Source organism: Gavia stellata, chromosome 6, assembly GCF_030936135.1.
Source record: "Gavia stellata isolate bGavSte3 chromosome 6, bGavSte3.hap2, whole genome shotgun sequence".
Classification (NCBI taxonomy): Eukaryota; Metazoa; Chordata; class Aves; order Gaviiformes; family Gaviidae; genus Gavia; species Gavia stellata.
This window is the reverse complement of record NC_082599.1, coordinates 33,255,733-33,272,261: the sequence shown is the minus strand read 5'-3', so window position 1 is coordinate 33,272,261 and position 16,529 is coordinate 33,255,733.

The following is a 16,529-nucleotide window of genomic DNA, read 5'->3' as shown; positions in this document are numbered from 1 at the left end:
TCCTCACAAAATGCCACGAGAGCCACCGCTTTCTTATAAACACCTTCAGCTATAGAAGAACTGCTGTGACTGCCTTCTTTTAGCATAAAGCCCAGTTTCGGCAGTGGGGACAGAAAATATCCTTCACCTACAGTAGGGTTTTAGTCCACTTTCTGGGATGTATAGGATGTGCAGGTTAAAATTCTTCAACTGAAAAAACTACTGAATCCTGGGATTTACACATTCCATCAGGTGCTCTAGCCATTACGGCACTGCATAGTCATATCACCTATACTCACCCCACTGTCGCAACCATACTGAAAGAAAAAAAGCAAGGCCAGCTCATTTCCTCAGAGGGCACAAATGTAAGACCCTTACATTTGAGAGATAAGCTCAGGCTATGGATCACAAGTGGAAAAGTCCTTCTCCCTCCAGCCAGGAGTGAGGGGGAGACAGACAAGAAGAAAGGGTTCACAACTCATTCCTGTCTTCATGGTTTCTCATTGGCCTCTGCATGTTGTGCTCATGGACTCCCAGGCACAGCGCTGGCTGTGTAGGCCTTGTTAATGATGATGCTAATGAGGGGAAATCCCTGATTTCTGCTTAGGGACCGTGGGCACCCACTGTTTCTCATCATCATGCAGGGACGAGGACGTCTCTCAGGCAGGAGTGTTGATCTGCTTGAGGGTCGGAAGGCTCTGCAGAGGGATCTGGACAGGCTGGATCGATGGGCCCAGGCCAATTGTATGAGGTTCAACAAGGCCAAGTGCCGGGTCCTGCACTTGGGTCACAACAACCCCATGCAACGCTACAGGCTTGGGGACGAGTGGCTGGAAAGCTGCCTGGCGGAAAAGGACCTGGGGGTGTTGGTTGACAGCCGGCTGAAGATGAGCCAGCAGTGTGCCCAGGTGGCCAAGAAGGCCAACGGCATCCTGGCCTGTATCAGAAACAGTGTGGCCAGCAGGAGCAGGGAGGTGATCGTGCCCCTGTACTCGGTGCTGGTGAGGCCGCACCTCGAATACTGTGTTCACTTTTGGGCCCCTCACTACAAGAAGGACATTGAGGCACTGGGGCATGTCCAGAGAAGGGCGACGAAGCTGGTGAGGGGTCTGGAGCACAAGTCTTCTGAGGAGTGGCTGAGGGAACTGGGGTTGTTCAGTCTGGAGAAGAGGAGGCTGAGGGGAGACCTTATCGCTCTCTACAACTACCTGAAAGGGGGTTGCAGAGAGGTGGGTGTTGGTCTCTTCTCCCAAGTGATGAGTGACAGGACAAGAGAAAATGGCCTCAAGTTGCACTAGGGGAGGTTTAGGCTGGATATTAGGAAAACTTTTTTACTGAGAGAGTGTTGAAGCATTGGAACAGGCTGCCCAGGGAAGTGGTGGAGTCACCATCACTGGAGGTGTTCAAGGAACATGTGGACGAGGCATTGTGGGACATGGTTTAGCGGACATAGTGGTGTTAGTTGATGGCTGGACTTGATGATCTTACAGGTCTTTTCCAACCTTAGTGATTCTGTGATTCTGTGTTATTTTTTTCTCGGGTAACTTTCTTCACCCTACAAACTCTCTCTTGGCAGAGTGACTACCGCAGCCTGGCCCTGCTTCTGGTTGTCTTCAATCACTGCCACAATAAGCACGAATAGTTTTAAAAAAAATTAGCATGAGAGGAACTGTAAAGTCATTAAAAGGTATAGCTTCCTGGCACAAATATAATTATCAATTCCATCATCTGAGACTGCAGCTCCTGTGACTCCATTGACATGACAAAAATGCTTCTGCACTAACATCTGAGGTCATACAGAATTTGAAAGGCCTTATCTCACTTTATACTTCCTCTAGTTTCTTAAAATTCAGACCATCCAATCACTGCCTCAAACGGTTTGTTCTGATATAACCATTTTTGTTATAACCTCTCAACTGTGCTGTCCGTCTTGTTCTTACAGCATGCATCTTCTCTGACATTTCTTTTTTTTATTCTTTCTGAACCTGTTCAATACAGATTTACTTGATTTTGAAATTAAAACTGAACTGCCAGCCCTGAAAATGAATAAACTTGAATGTGTACCTTTAGTTACTCTCGTTATCTATATAAAAGGTTTTACACTCATGTTTTTTAAAAAACTTGCAAACAGAATTGTGTTCTTTTAACAGTTATGCAAGCTCAGTATTTTCAAATTTTGTCTTTGCATTATTTTAGTGAAAGAACAGATATTAATTCCCAGCCCAGTGCTATGTTGTCTCTGGAGGCCAGCAGAAATAGGAGTGACATTTTAGTATTGTTATATAGATGCAATTCTGTTAACTTATTACTTGAACAGAAATGTTTATCACATGCTTTGTGTTTCCCTTGGAAACTACTTCAGTGTTTGGGTCTGATGCAGATCTCACCAGCTATGCCTTTATTAGTAAATAAAAAAGGTCCAGAGCACAAAGTCAAAGTTTATAGATGACCCATCCTTGAAAACATTCAAAGTCAGGTTGGACGGGGGTCTGAGCAACCTGATCTAGGTGAAGATGTCCCAGCCCATTGCAGGGTGGTTGGACTAGATGACCTTTAATGGTCCCTTCCAACCAAACCATTCTATGATTCTATGATTCTAAGGTCTAGTCCAGGAAAACCCCAATCATACAACCCTTCTCACAGTCCTGTCCACAACTTTGGACCATGCTAGCTCTTGCCGGTGAGGCGCAGGCACAGCTCCCAGCCCAGGGACCCCCTGTGCCACTGGACGTTTCCTGCTGGTGGTTTGGATGCCGTTGCCCTGCCTGGTGCCTGGGGAAGGCACTGAGACATGGACACAAGCTGAGCCATGTTACTCAGCTTCAGAGCCCGAGAACAGTCTGAGGTCTCATCAATGACATTGACACAGCTGCTGGTGGTCTCCTCGTTGACTTCAGTGAAGCTGGGAGATCCCCTTTGTCAGTAAGCCTAATGGGTGGCATTGATCATTGCCCTGCAATGAGCAACAAATGAATTAGAGTTCTGTAACTCATTGCACTCTATTTTTTTATCATAAAAGTGCTAACAAAGGCTACCAGCTGAAAATGTCTTTTGCAATGAAGTAGAAGCACAAACCGGCCAAACAGAAGAGAAAATCTTGAACACTGAAGGACAAATTTCTACCTCAACATCTCTGACGAAGGCAGTACTTTTGAATTACATTTTTAGCTGATTAGAACCCAGCTAACAGTGCCTAGTACCTACTTGTAGGCCTCAATATTCTGTGAATAGTAACAGAGGCATAGCACCATCCTGAACCAAATGCCTAGTCCCAAAGTTGGAATTTTTTTTTGTCAATAATGTTAAAAATCATGGCTGAATCAAGTCAGATTGCTGAATGCATCAGCTGTGGTGGGATGGAAGTAGGCTGTTAGATCTTCTTCCAGACTATATATTATGCTAATAGATAATGTACTGTACTGTTACAAAGTTAAATCTATTTGCCTTAGACAACAGGGTTAGAAACTGAGAAAAATACTGCTTCAGGGATAGCAAACGATCTTATATCTGTAAAAGCACACTTATAAATACACAGACTTACATACATACATTTCATATCCCCATTCCACAACATTTGCATATGGTCTATAATCAAAATATTTTACCACAGCGAACAAGTGACAGCAACACCACTAACACATTATTTAATGAGCAAAACTTGGACAGAAGCAACACAGGGATCTGCCTTAGAATATAGACAGGGAAGGAAAGTAAAAATTGTTGGTAGATGGTCTGTTGCAGTGAATTCCAGTTTTACAGAGTTCAAATCTGTTACCCATACTCAACCTGAGTAATGCCTGTGGAGTCAGCTGTGCTCTTAGAAAAGTAGAAAGACCCAAGTAATTTCCTTTCTCATGTTGGACTTAAATGCAGTGAGGTCAGGTGTTCTTCCCACAGAGATGAGCATGAAGCCATGCAGGTAAGCACAGCTGAGACAGCATAAACTACCCTGAGAAAGGTCTGCTTCTTCTCCACTGCTGGGATTATCGGTGTGAGCCCCGACAACGGGATGGGGTCTCAGTATGGCTTAGAGCTGGTATCCATCCACAAGATGGAGGATGGAGAAAGAGGAGAAAGTGGTCCTTAGAAGTCAAAGTGGGTTGTGTAAGCAGACACCACATCTGTGACCCCAGAAAATTAGAAAAAAAAGGGGAGTGAGTGTTGTGCATGTGAGCTACATGGAGCGGTGAATAGAAATAACCAGCTCGACTGTGGGTCTGATCTCACTTGGTAAGCGGGGACTCATGCCTCAGGCACATCTCAGCACCCCCTGCTCAGCTTCCTACTAAGGACAAGGACGCCTGCATCCAACAATAGTTTTTCTCAATTTGCTCATTTGTCATTAAAATGGTCTCATGACACATAGGTAGCCCTTTTCATCTCTTCCTGTGCTCATGCTCAGGAAGAGCAGTTTGAAGTCTGACACAATCTGGGGAGAGTTGATCTTTTGTCATCCATGTTTGAAAAAAGTATGTGTTACATTGGCAGTATTTCTGCTTTGTCTAGGTATAAATCTGGCCTTGGAAAATGCTAAAGAGCCTCAAAAATATCTGAGATCTCTGTGGGGACCACAAAAAAAAAGGAGGGGTGATTTAGATCTGGTTAATTTGTAGAGCACCTTTCACATTTGGCTTGAATTTTCCCAGCATATGCTTGCGGTTTTAGCTTGAGAAGTCTGGTGAGCCTGGTGTGCTGCTTGTTTCTTCTGCTAATACAAACCAATGGTGAAGATACATGAGATTACAGGGCAGGCTTCATGCTTTTACAGTTTTCAATGATTCTTTCCTGATCTCTGCATCTGGAAAGGGCCTCACTTAGAGGTGCTGCAGGGACTGAAGATGGCCAGAAGGGATGGCGTTCACCTTAACTCTACTTGTCTGTCTTAAGGACAGGCATTGAGCCAATGTTCCTCTACAGCCAGGGGAGAGACCGCGGCACCTCGTACCCATCCGATCCTTACCATAGGCTGCACTATTTTCCTCTCAAGTGCCTCTCCCTCTCTCCTGCTCTCTCCAGATGTAACAGAGCCCTTCTTCTGCTAACTTTTCATTTGCTCACTTCCCTGTACTCCTCAGTTCCAAGTGAAATTGAAAGAGGAAGTGTTGAAACAGCAGAGAGCTTTTCTCACAGTATTTCTGGATGAAACAGAAGCACTGAGCACTGGAAATCTTCTGTACAGTTTTGCACAGGGGGATAAGTAAACAGCTTCTCTAGCAACATAGCTGTGGCTAGACAAATTATGAGTATGAGTGTAAACTTGCAGACATCAAGGACTCCATGATTTATAAACACTGTATTACATTTTACCTCTACTCCACAATTATATAAACCGTGTTTGCCTTCTGAATGAAAAATATTCATTTTTTTTTTTCAAGGAGGAAGAAAATCTGTCAGTTTTTCCCTCCCAAAACATACCGGGACGTCCCTGTATTTAGACCAATAACTGTGCACTTTTCTTTTTAACTTTTTGGTGCAAATAAGCATAGCCTCTGTCAAGTCTGGCTGCTTAAATCTGATGGCTTAAAACTTCAGCACCACAGTTGCACTGTAAGTGCATGGAAAACCAAAATATTTGAACTAGTTGAGGACCTAAACATGTATACTTATCAGAGTAAAGCCAGCATATCAGATTGCATGGTAAATAGTAACAGAAGGGGCAGGGGAGGAAGATGGAGGAAGGATAGAGAACATTGTTTGATATTTGTGACCAAACACAGAATAGTGTTCTTCACCACCTAAAGAATGACCTGTATAGACAGCCCTATGCAAAAGGCATTGCAATAATTTAGCTAGCAACCGAAGAATGAATAATTGCCCTGACATTTTCATGTGTTATGAATATCTATCCAGGTGCTGATGGAAAAAAAAACCACTTGTGGTTTTCCATACCACCTGAGACACCAAGTTCCTAAAATTAGATCTAGACATACAGCTGAATTTGTTCCTAAATGGTTTCAAGGCTTTCTCTGTTTTGTTTAGGTCCTTTATGAGGTCTTGGGGAATAAACTGCTTGTTACAGAGAGAGTAACTACAAGGGATCACTTCAATAGAAGAATGAAAATTCAGCCTAGGATTTTCTTGTAGCAATCAGAGATGAGAAAAAATAATTTAAAAGAAATCTGCCCAAGCTATCTGCAAACAGACCTAGAATATCCTTCAAGTGACCGTATCATTTCTTTCTGGACATTAGCAAGTAAGAAATACCCAGGTCATCCTTACAAACATATCTCTAGCCAGTTTATAAAAACACACAATGAAGAAGGTTTCTCAATGTTCTTGGTTACCTGTTTCACTCTTCACTACTTTTCTAACAAGGAATTAAAAAAAGAATAATCTATGACAAGTATCTTTTTAGCTAAAAATATGATTGGTTTTTCTTGTTCTATCATAGTGGAAAAGAATAACTGATCTTCCTCGCAGCACCTTTTATGTATCAAACACTATGTCCTGTGCTATCCACCACTGCATATTAGTCTTCTTCTAAACTTATTTGCACTGCTCTTCTCTGGGCTACATCTAAGTTGTCTACCTATTTCATGAAGTCTGGGATCCAGTAATGGACAAAGTGCTCTTGCTGAGGCACAAACAGCACAATGTAAAGAGTTACAAGCTCCAATCTTTTATATATATGGTGATCTTATCTCTGAATTACTTATGCTTTTTTCCAAAAGTGCCGTATTACTGATGCTTTTTCCATTTGCAGTCTCAGATCTTCAGTATTCCTTGCCTAATCCCCATTTTTATGAAAAAATATTCAGATCAGGCCTCACTTTCTTTGGCCCTGGGTTACATTTGCCTTGCAAGAAATATACATTTTTTTGACCAATGTTAATATCCATATGTTCTTTATTCTGTCAGGAAGATAGTTTCCAGCCTTAGAAGTTCCATAGAGTCCTACCACGCTTTCTTCACAAGCCATGGCAGCTTTAGTCTTCCAGTCCAGTATTTACAATACAAACCTAATTGCCTTTATTAGCCATTATATTTTTCTTAACAAATTAACATTTGAAAGGCTTGGTAATTCTATTTAGAGGGTCTGTTGTGGGAAAAACAACCTCCAACAAATAACTGAATTCCTCAAGCTCAATGCAATCATAATTGCTTGATACAAGGTACAGATTGCCTTTGTGTTTTCCTTAATGGAATTAATGTTTGGAGGATTCAGTAACTCCTCATTAACAGGCAAAATGATCGAGTGCAACTGACTTCCAAATAATGGCTTTGGTCAGATTACGAGTGTGCCAGAGGAACATATACCCTAAATGACTGAAATAGTCCTTTCAGCTTTCCCTTCTGTACAGACCATGGATTTGAAGGGATAATAGACTCTCAGCTAGCATAATTGCAAAGTATTTTCTTATTATCTCTGGCTAAATATCTACAGGGACTAAGCAGAAAGGCAGAATTTGAATACCATTTTCTTCGCTGCAGAAACAAACTGTACTATTGTGGCTGTTATGACAAAGGAGAGATCTTAGATGCAGAAGTGCTTTTGTGGACTGAGCAGAGCTGTTCACCATATAATAGCAGCAGCCTGTAATGTAATTTAGAATTTCTATGGAAAGGGAAGGAAAAAAAAAAGCATGATTTGGCACTTAAGAGGACTCCTGCTGTTATTTTTTTCTTAGTGCTTGAAGCATTGTATGACTGTATGTTGAAGGAAAGGTGAGTTCTGTGCTTTGATAAGGCACTATGCACACCCATTACATAAATATCTGATGGAGCCAAACAAGGATTTGGCACTGTGTCCCTGGTCTCTTTTTTTTGTACCAGTGATTAATGGTGCTACTAGGCGTAAGATGCCAGGAATTTTGTTCACTTTCAAACATCTGGCAAACACTTAGCCTCAACAGTTTGAAAGTTTCCAGAAAGGTAATTGAAGAGCCCTTAAGTGAGCCTCTCAAGCCAAATGACCATGGCATTAGGAGTATGATCCAGCTCCCACTGAAGGCAATGAAAATCCTTGCATGGACAACAAAGGGAGCCAGATCAGGCTACTGTCGCATGGTTACTTCCAGGTAACTTCTTCTTAAGCCATAACAAGCATGCAGAGACCTCTAAAACAATGGTCTTATAGCATTGTAAATGCAAGGAACAGTCACCTATTACAACTAGAAAATACACATAAAACATACTTCCAGGATTAATAATGTTGCTATTATTGAGCTAAAGACCTTTACTTACCTTAGAAATGTGCTTCTGAATTTTGCTTGCTTTGCTCAAGATAACATTATTCTAAATAATAAAGGAATGTGGGGGTGGGAGTGTGTGTGGGGGTGTATTCTCTGCATATCACACTGTATATCTAACCAGCCCATCACTGCTAGTACTGTGAGAGAGCCCCACGACCTCAACTGCACCAAGAACACAAAGGATAACATAGTTCTTGCTCACAAAAATTTATATTTTAAGTAGTGTTACGCTGTAACTGAAGTTCGTTCGTTATGCTCTTGTGATTTCCAGCTACAGAATGGAAATAAGTTGAGCTCTTCAAAGAGCTGAAATTATTTACTCAGCATCTTCTAACTTATTATGCACATCAAAAGACAAGATAACTGAATGATAATATACAAGGATGTTGCATAAACAACTTTAAAGCATTTCTTATGAAAGCACTATGTGGTTGGACTAGATAGCGCATCTACTTGCAGGAGGCGGTGTACTCCAGGAAATTTTAATGCATCAAAAATTAAAAGGCACAAGTAGGAAGCTATAAAATAAAGCCTAAGCAAGAAGACATCCTATTTTAATAGCGACTTCAACAGAAAATCTGTAAGACAGATCATCAGTCAGATCAGCTGGACAAGCAGAAAAGCAGGGTATTATGTCAGGAGAAAGGAAGAACTGTATGACAAAAATCAGAAAAAAAGCAAATTATCCCCTAGTGTCACCTCTGAAAAAGATTTCAAGCTGAGAATTAGGTTCCTTATGTCTCACATGACTCAAAAATATTATCCTGATGTCATCCACAGACACAAAAGATAACAAAGTACAAATCTGTAGCACACAAATTGATTTGTCTCTCATAAGAGAGAAAAAGGCCTAGAATCTGCAGCTTTTGGGTGTTAAAAGTCTGTCTAGTCAAATATGACTGTCAGTTTTGGCTAGGTTCCCATTTTATACTCTGTTGTGGAATAAAGAGTAAACTGAGGAAGCAGGGAGCACCATCAAGCAGCATTGCTACTGAGCCAAGGAAATAGAAACTCAGCACATGGAATTTCTCTTTAATGAGGGAACAACTCTCTTAGCCTTAGGCAGTAGGATGTAGGATTTGTAATTATCAGCTCCCCTTCGAATGTCCCCTGATGGGGGATTCAGGAAAGGTGCATTCCCCACAGGGAGTTGTGGCAGTGTCCCCGGCATGTGGAATAAGGGTTTCCAATGGGAGTTGTCCCTCAGAGAGGCGCAGCACATACTTCCTTGGGGTTTATCAGGTTAGGCAAATGAATTAAATACTTTGCCTCTGTTTTGTATGGAAAGATATTTTGGTTTAAGTGGGAACTTCATATCTACCAGCGTATTTTCAAATCTGTTTGATATAGTTTCTAACACCATTTAGACCTAAGTTGTTGGGTGGGTTTTTTAGAATTTTAGAAGCAGATGGAAATTTTCAGTTGAATGCTAATTTTTTCTCTCCTTTGTAGATTTTCTCCTTTTTTGGTTTAATTCCAAATGCCAGTTAAGCAGGATAATAGTCCAAATGAAAAGAAGAGGGGAAAAAAAAAAGGGAAAAAGACAAATAACCAGTTCAATATCACACAACATTTATCACTGGATTGGCAACTTGTGAGTCTTTTCATCAAAATAATCCAGTCTGCTGTTATATTCTGCTCTGCTTTTCACATGTGCAAAAAGTCTCTTTCAAGAACACTTAATATTACGAAGTTCTCCCTTCTATGCTTAATTACTTTCTGGAATAACAAAAGACTGCAGTTAAAGAAAAACCATTTTGTTTTGTTCAATGTCTCACTAATGTTTAACAATGATAAAATAGCTTATTAAGTCATGACTAGCAACATACTACTTTTGTACATACATTGTTCTTTATTTATACTCAAAAGCTAAGGAATTTATATCTTAACCACATACAGTGTTATCTAACACAGAGTTTTCTGGAATATTTTTAATAACGTGGGTGGTAATGATGATTAATGCAAAAGACACAAACAGCCTTCTCAAAGTTTTTTCTCTCACAGATTTAATACTACCATGTCCAAACATGTCCATTGATGGGAAAACAGAAATTTATGCTAGGCTATACCAGAACACAGCTACACAAATTCTGCAAACTTCGCTTGTTCCTCCAAGCCAGCAATAACTTGGGGAATCACTGGAGATACCAGACATGAAAAGTGGATATGATTTCCAATGCCTGTTGCAGAAAGCTGCATTAAAGGAGGTTAAACAACAAACTTATCTGTAGCTCCAGGACTTGGGAACAGCGTGTTGGTCACAGCTAGGGACAAAGACAGGGCTGGAAAGTACAGTGAATGTGCCAGTCAGTTGTAACCTGCCAAAATGGTCCCAAGGACTGTAGGGCAGGCAGGCACCATCATGTCCTTTGCAATCTCGATCCCTGTTGTCTCAGATGTGATGCCTGGGTCTGGCCACTGCATCTGGGTTCCTTCCTCAAGGAAACCAAGGTGCAGAGCAGGAAGGTTGGTGCCCTCACCCATACCTGCAAGCTGTGGAGCACGCCCAGGTCCCACACCCTAGCCACAGTGTAAGAAGCCCCCATACTTTTGCAGACCAGAGAAGATTTATTCCCTATTGTCCTGAGCCTGGGGAAGTGAAAAGTGCACTGAAGGTTTACCCATACCTATGCAAAGCATGAGTTTAATGGGAGCTGAAAGCTTTCAACATCTTCCTAGAGGCAAGTATAAAACGCTGGTTTAGAATGCTTGGCAGAATTTGCCCAAATATAAATAAATGTGACAGTGGAGGTAACTCTGTTTACCAGTTATGATAGGCTTGTGCCTAGACTAGTCAGGCTGAGCCCTGACCTCTGAACCGTTCAGACCGTTCATCTCCTGACCCACCCTCTGACAGCTTCTGCTCCCACCTCTGTGCCTGAAAACTCCTGTGCAAGGCAGAGGCTGAGCTTCCTCCTAAGTGCAGACAGGATAGGGGCCGACCCAGCACCTCTACCTGTTGCAGTCTGAAAAGCACCTTGGTGGTAAACACCTCTTGCTAAAAGCTGAAGTATACGAGCACCCTAGGTCTGTTCCCACAGTGCGGCATAAGCCACGACTTGGCCCTATATATAATGCAATAGAGGAAGAGTACTCACATAGTCAGGCTCCAGACACGGCAGAAAACCAGCAATGACTAGCATTGGTTCCACCTAAGCCCGTCAGCTCAGACATCTGCCCAGCTACAACCAAGTGTGGAAACACTAGCAATAAGCCCAGAGACTCACCAGGACTAGTGTCTGGATTCGGGATGGACTACATGTGTATGTGTATACATATATATGCAACATGAAATGGAACTGGACTTCTTCAAGGATAAATGTCAGGGCTGTGCAGTGGGTATGTAACAGGTTTACATCCTCTGTTGGCTGGGACTGGTAATGTGCACTGAATTATACAGAAACAATTCTATTTCCCAGATCCCTTTTCACATTTTTACCAAAAATATTATTCTTTATTATTAAAACAATTCACAGAATTGTGGGGATAATACACTTACTCATCTAATCTGACATACTGTATAATAAGAAATGAATCAAATTTTACATAGTCATTAACCTAGGGTTACCGCCCATCCCAGGCTGAGTGAGACAGTCCTGATTTTGGTGGGAAATATCTTCAGGGACCCACCCATCAGAGGGTGGGTCAGGAGATGAATGGACTGAGGGAACAAATATTTAAATGCTGCAAACATGTAAAACACATGACAGTGGGCACCATGTGTACCCTGGCTGGCTATTTAGTGAGACACTACTTCAGAGACAATAGACTGAACTTCATTCAGGACCTGTGTGTTTAAAAAAAGCAAGTAAAAACAGTCCCCAAATCACAATTTTCTAACATAAGACAGGGAGAAAGCCACTCGAGATCTTCTGACAAGTATCTGGAGACACCTCCCTCACAACTGACTACAGAAGGATTTTAGGGAGATGAAAATAGCTTCAGTGCGAGTTCATCTGCAAGAATCACTGGCTCTATCCACAGATTTGAAATCTTCCACCAGGAATTCACTGTGGACAGTGCTCTCAACCCACAATCCTAAATTCCTGCCCTGTCTTCACTGGCATTAGTACTAAATTTTTTTCCAGAAAAGAGCATAATTTTCATCATATGAACCACAGACATCTCTCGTGGTACAGACTGGTTTCTGTTTCACCAGAAATCTCCCTGTCAACACTGCCCAACTTTAATGGTACATTTCACAACGAGCATATTATACCCATTTTCTTCATCCTTCCACAATAACTACTGGCAATGAAATGCTGCACACTGCGATCACCATGAAGAAAGCTGCACTTTCCACTCCTCAGGGTGAGAAAAGGGTAAGGGGAGAGATCTTAGATCTCACCAGAGCAATACAAACCAATACTTGTACATTTGCGCTCCTTGGGAGGGTGTCTGTTCTTAACACACTTGTCCCTTTGCATATTTTTGGGACTGTTTTCCCTCCTTGCTTACTAGAGGACACCATAGCTGATGTAGTAAGGACCAATCTAATAAAGGATTTTTAACACCACCACCACAATAAAAAATCTTAGTATTAAAATATTTTTTCTTTCTCTCAAATATTGGTAATGTTATGAAAATGTTTTAAAATATATTATGAAAATTATTTTGTTACAGAACTGCAATGCATATTGCTCAAGGGATAATTACTGAGCAGACTAACCTGATTATTCCTGCTCATTCTGAAAACAACTGCCCCTAATTTTTACAGTAATAAGCTATATGATATAGGATCTTGAAACACCCATATCTCTGAGCTTCAGAAGACTCGGATAATATTTAGCAGAACTTCAGATACCAGAAATCTTTTGAAACTACCCAATTCATCTGTAATGATCAATTGTGTACACTTAAAATGTTTTAGTTTAAAGCTGTTAGCCTTTAAATCCCCCCAATTTTTCAAGCTGAATAAAGATTTAGACCAATCATTTGAAATCTGATTGCTCAGCTATACCCTGGACAGCAAACCAAATTTGTTTAAGACTAATTTTATTTCAGGCTTGAGAATTTTGGTCATCAAAGGTTGCTTCAATAATCATGTTAGCTTTACATCAGAACAGGTGCTTCTAATTGTAGGACTAAAGTCCTCAGCTGAAGTCTTTACTCAGATGAAGTCTTTATTCAGAGAAAACTCCAATTTATCCTTTTAAACACAAGCCAGCATACTTTGTGAGAGCACTGAAGGAGGACTAGAGACTGAGATAGCATCCTGCACAGGAGTTTGTCGTGACAGTTTGTGGATGACATCCACTTTCTAAACACAAGATTCAATTATGTTTTTAAAATACCTGAATAAAGGTGACAATTTCCAGGGGTGGGATTAATTTTGTACTCTAAATTCTCAGAGTAACAAGTTAGCATGGAAAGTCTGGAGAGTAATTTGAACTTCTGCTTTGATTGCCACTTTAGTTGTGTGGCTCACAGTTGCAAAGAAAAAAATGAAGATTTGGCTGGGGATAATCTAACAGCAAATAATAAAAATGTCATTCTAACAAGACAGGTTCTAATTTGCAGAAGGTCAGAAAGAATACCATAAACAGTGTAATCTTCTCTAGGTTCCCACCTTTTCTGTGAAAATGAATCTGCAAGTCAATACTACAAAGTTTTTAACCACTTTTGACTCTTCTTGCTGTGGAAAGGGTTCATTTCTGTGGTGTACATCGAACAAATAATTCACACAATAGATTGCCATGACATCAATCTTGATAAAAGTTTTCTCTCAATTATAAGAATCAATGCCTTATACTTATACTTTGATATTACAGTTGAGTTGGACACAGTTGTATATTGTGCAGTACAAGTTAATGTGGACATAGTTGGAGTTGTCTTGGATGCAGCCTGAGAAAGGATACCTTCTGGAACCCTGGCACTTTAACACAGGCACAGTCACATCAAAAGATGATAAATACAGCAAAGTCAAGTGCTTGGAAATATGGAAAGACTACCTTAATCTGAATTTGGCCCCTTCCTATGGAACCACTTTGTGAACAATAACATAGCAATCCCATGCCATAATAAATAATTTGGTCTTCCATAAAAAGTTTGTGTAGTGTAGAATGACAAAGGCAGCTTCATGTGCTGAACAGCAAAATGAAATGTTAACAGTGTACTTCCAAAAGGTTCTGTGCATGGACCAAGGTGAGAACACAGTCTGGTGAGGATGAACTCCTGTATGAATAGCAGGCCTTCAGCTAATAGTTAAAATAAATCAAAATAACTTCCCTCTTTCAGTGCTCCCTTATCATGAGTTGGATAGAAATTGTTCAGTTTCAGAAATTATGTCAGCCAGGATTGTTTGCATAACGCGTGTCTGCCTCGAGATGAGTAAATTCTGTTGAATCAAGGTTATGTTTGGTTTTGTTTTTAACTTGGCAATGCTACAGCTCTGTTTTCAGGTCTGGCTGTATTTTAACTCCCACACTGCACCTGACTGGTTTTATCGTATCCACCTACCATGTACATTTCTTAGATAAAAGATTTCTGCAGTTAAGTCTTTTTAGTTTTTCCATTCAGGTATGACAGGTCAATACCACAGGACATTGCTTCAAAAAATCACATTAAATGTGAAACAATATAAGAATAATTTCCTGAGAGATCTTTTGGGAAAAAAAATATATAGGCCTAAATAAACCCAGTCTTTAGACTTAGTTTTTGGCTTCCAGTGAAAAAGAGCTAATTTCCTGAAATCTCTGATGTTCTGTTACAGTCCTTATCTCATCACTCTTGTTCATTTCCAAGAATAGATATTAGACATCATCTGATGTGATAATGTGCTCTGTTTATAAGTCTGATATGAATCATCTTCAAGTAAAGCTGTGGCACCAAATTGACTGCTCCCTGTACAGGATCTGGCATACAAATTAGTCTGCTGCCATAAATTTGAATTATGGCACAGGAAATACCAAACTTACCCACTTACCCATTAGTAAAACCAAAATACTTATCTGGATTATTTGCCCTGAAGTGATTGATGCATGACAAGTTTTAATTATGTGTATTATCCTGGACCTGCTCAACCAAGAAAAGCTAGTAGGCAAAAAAAGGCAGTTTTTGAGGAGCTACATTCTTAAGAAGCTTTAGTGTAAGCCAGTTAGAAATGCTTTCTGTCTCATGCAGAAGTTAAGCAATGCTTGTAGGTGTGCATGCATCAGGTCACCCTCTCACTCTTACGGTCTAACTGACAGCTGATCAACACCTCTTGCTAGGACCAAATGGGCTATGAAAATGCTGGGAAGCCAGTTGAAACACTGAAATGGTGTGGACATCGGAATAAGTCTCAAAGAAGGTTTCACGTTTTATCTGCTAGCAGCAGGTGCCTGTAAAATGGGGAAGAGTCAGAAAGACTCAGAAAGCTTTTTGATTACAGCACTACCTGTCAAACCAAGTTTTTAACAGATTTCCGTTAACAAGAAGAGGTTAGTTATGAAATTATATTGCAGCAAGTTGAGTACTGTACTTCACATGAGAATGACTTTTAAAAGAAGGTGGGGGAAAAAGAGGCTGTTAGGCAGCTGCTGAATCCAGCAGCCAAAGAAAGGCAAGGCTGCCCCTGGCACGTTCCCAGGTCCAGCGAGGCCAGTAGGCACGCACACAAACACTGCATCTACACATATATACATAACCAGCCACACAGACCAAGCAGACAGGCACGCTCAGCATGCACACGAAGGTAAACAGCAGCCTCATCCTGTTCACCTCTCTGGCCAACCAGGATGAAGGTCCATTAATAGGAATATATATGTGCATATGTACAGGGTGGATTCCTGCAGCAGCTGTCCAGCCCAGACATTCGGTCTGCCCAGCTGCTGTCCATCAATCCCAGTCTCCCCAGTTGCTGGCTTCGGAGCATACAAGCCCCCAGGGCCACAGCCCCAGTGCAGACCCCTCTTGCACACACCAACACACACCTCTCAGTCAGCCTCAGACACCATGGTCTCTCCGCCAGCTGCCCTGGACCTCCTGGTCCCCATGGTAGCCAACTCCTCTGGTGGTCTTACACACAGCAACACACGTATCTTGTGGCTGCTTTGAAATCTGGCTCCCAAGACAGTTATCTTACTTCCTGGCTAGTCCAGTTTGGTATTTACTAGCTATCGCACACTAGCATATGTACTCTCACTCGGTGTGGTTGCTGGCACCGCAGTCATGTGGTCCCCTTGACCATGGCCCAACTCCAGCTGCTGGCACATAGACCTCCAAACACACAGGCACACGGAAGGCAGTCCCCTCACACAGGAAAATAGTTAGAAATGGAGTTAATAAAAAGGTAGGACAGACTGCGCTGGTTAGGCGCAGGGCATGGCCAGATAAGCCTGCTGACCATCAGCCTGTTTACTTACAACCAGCCCCAAC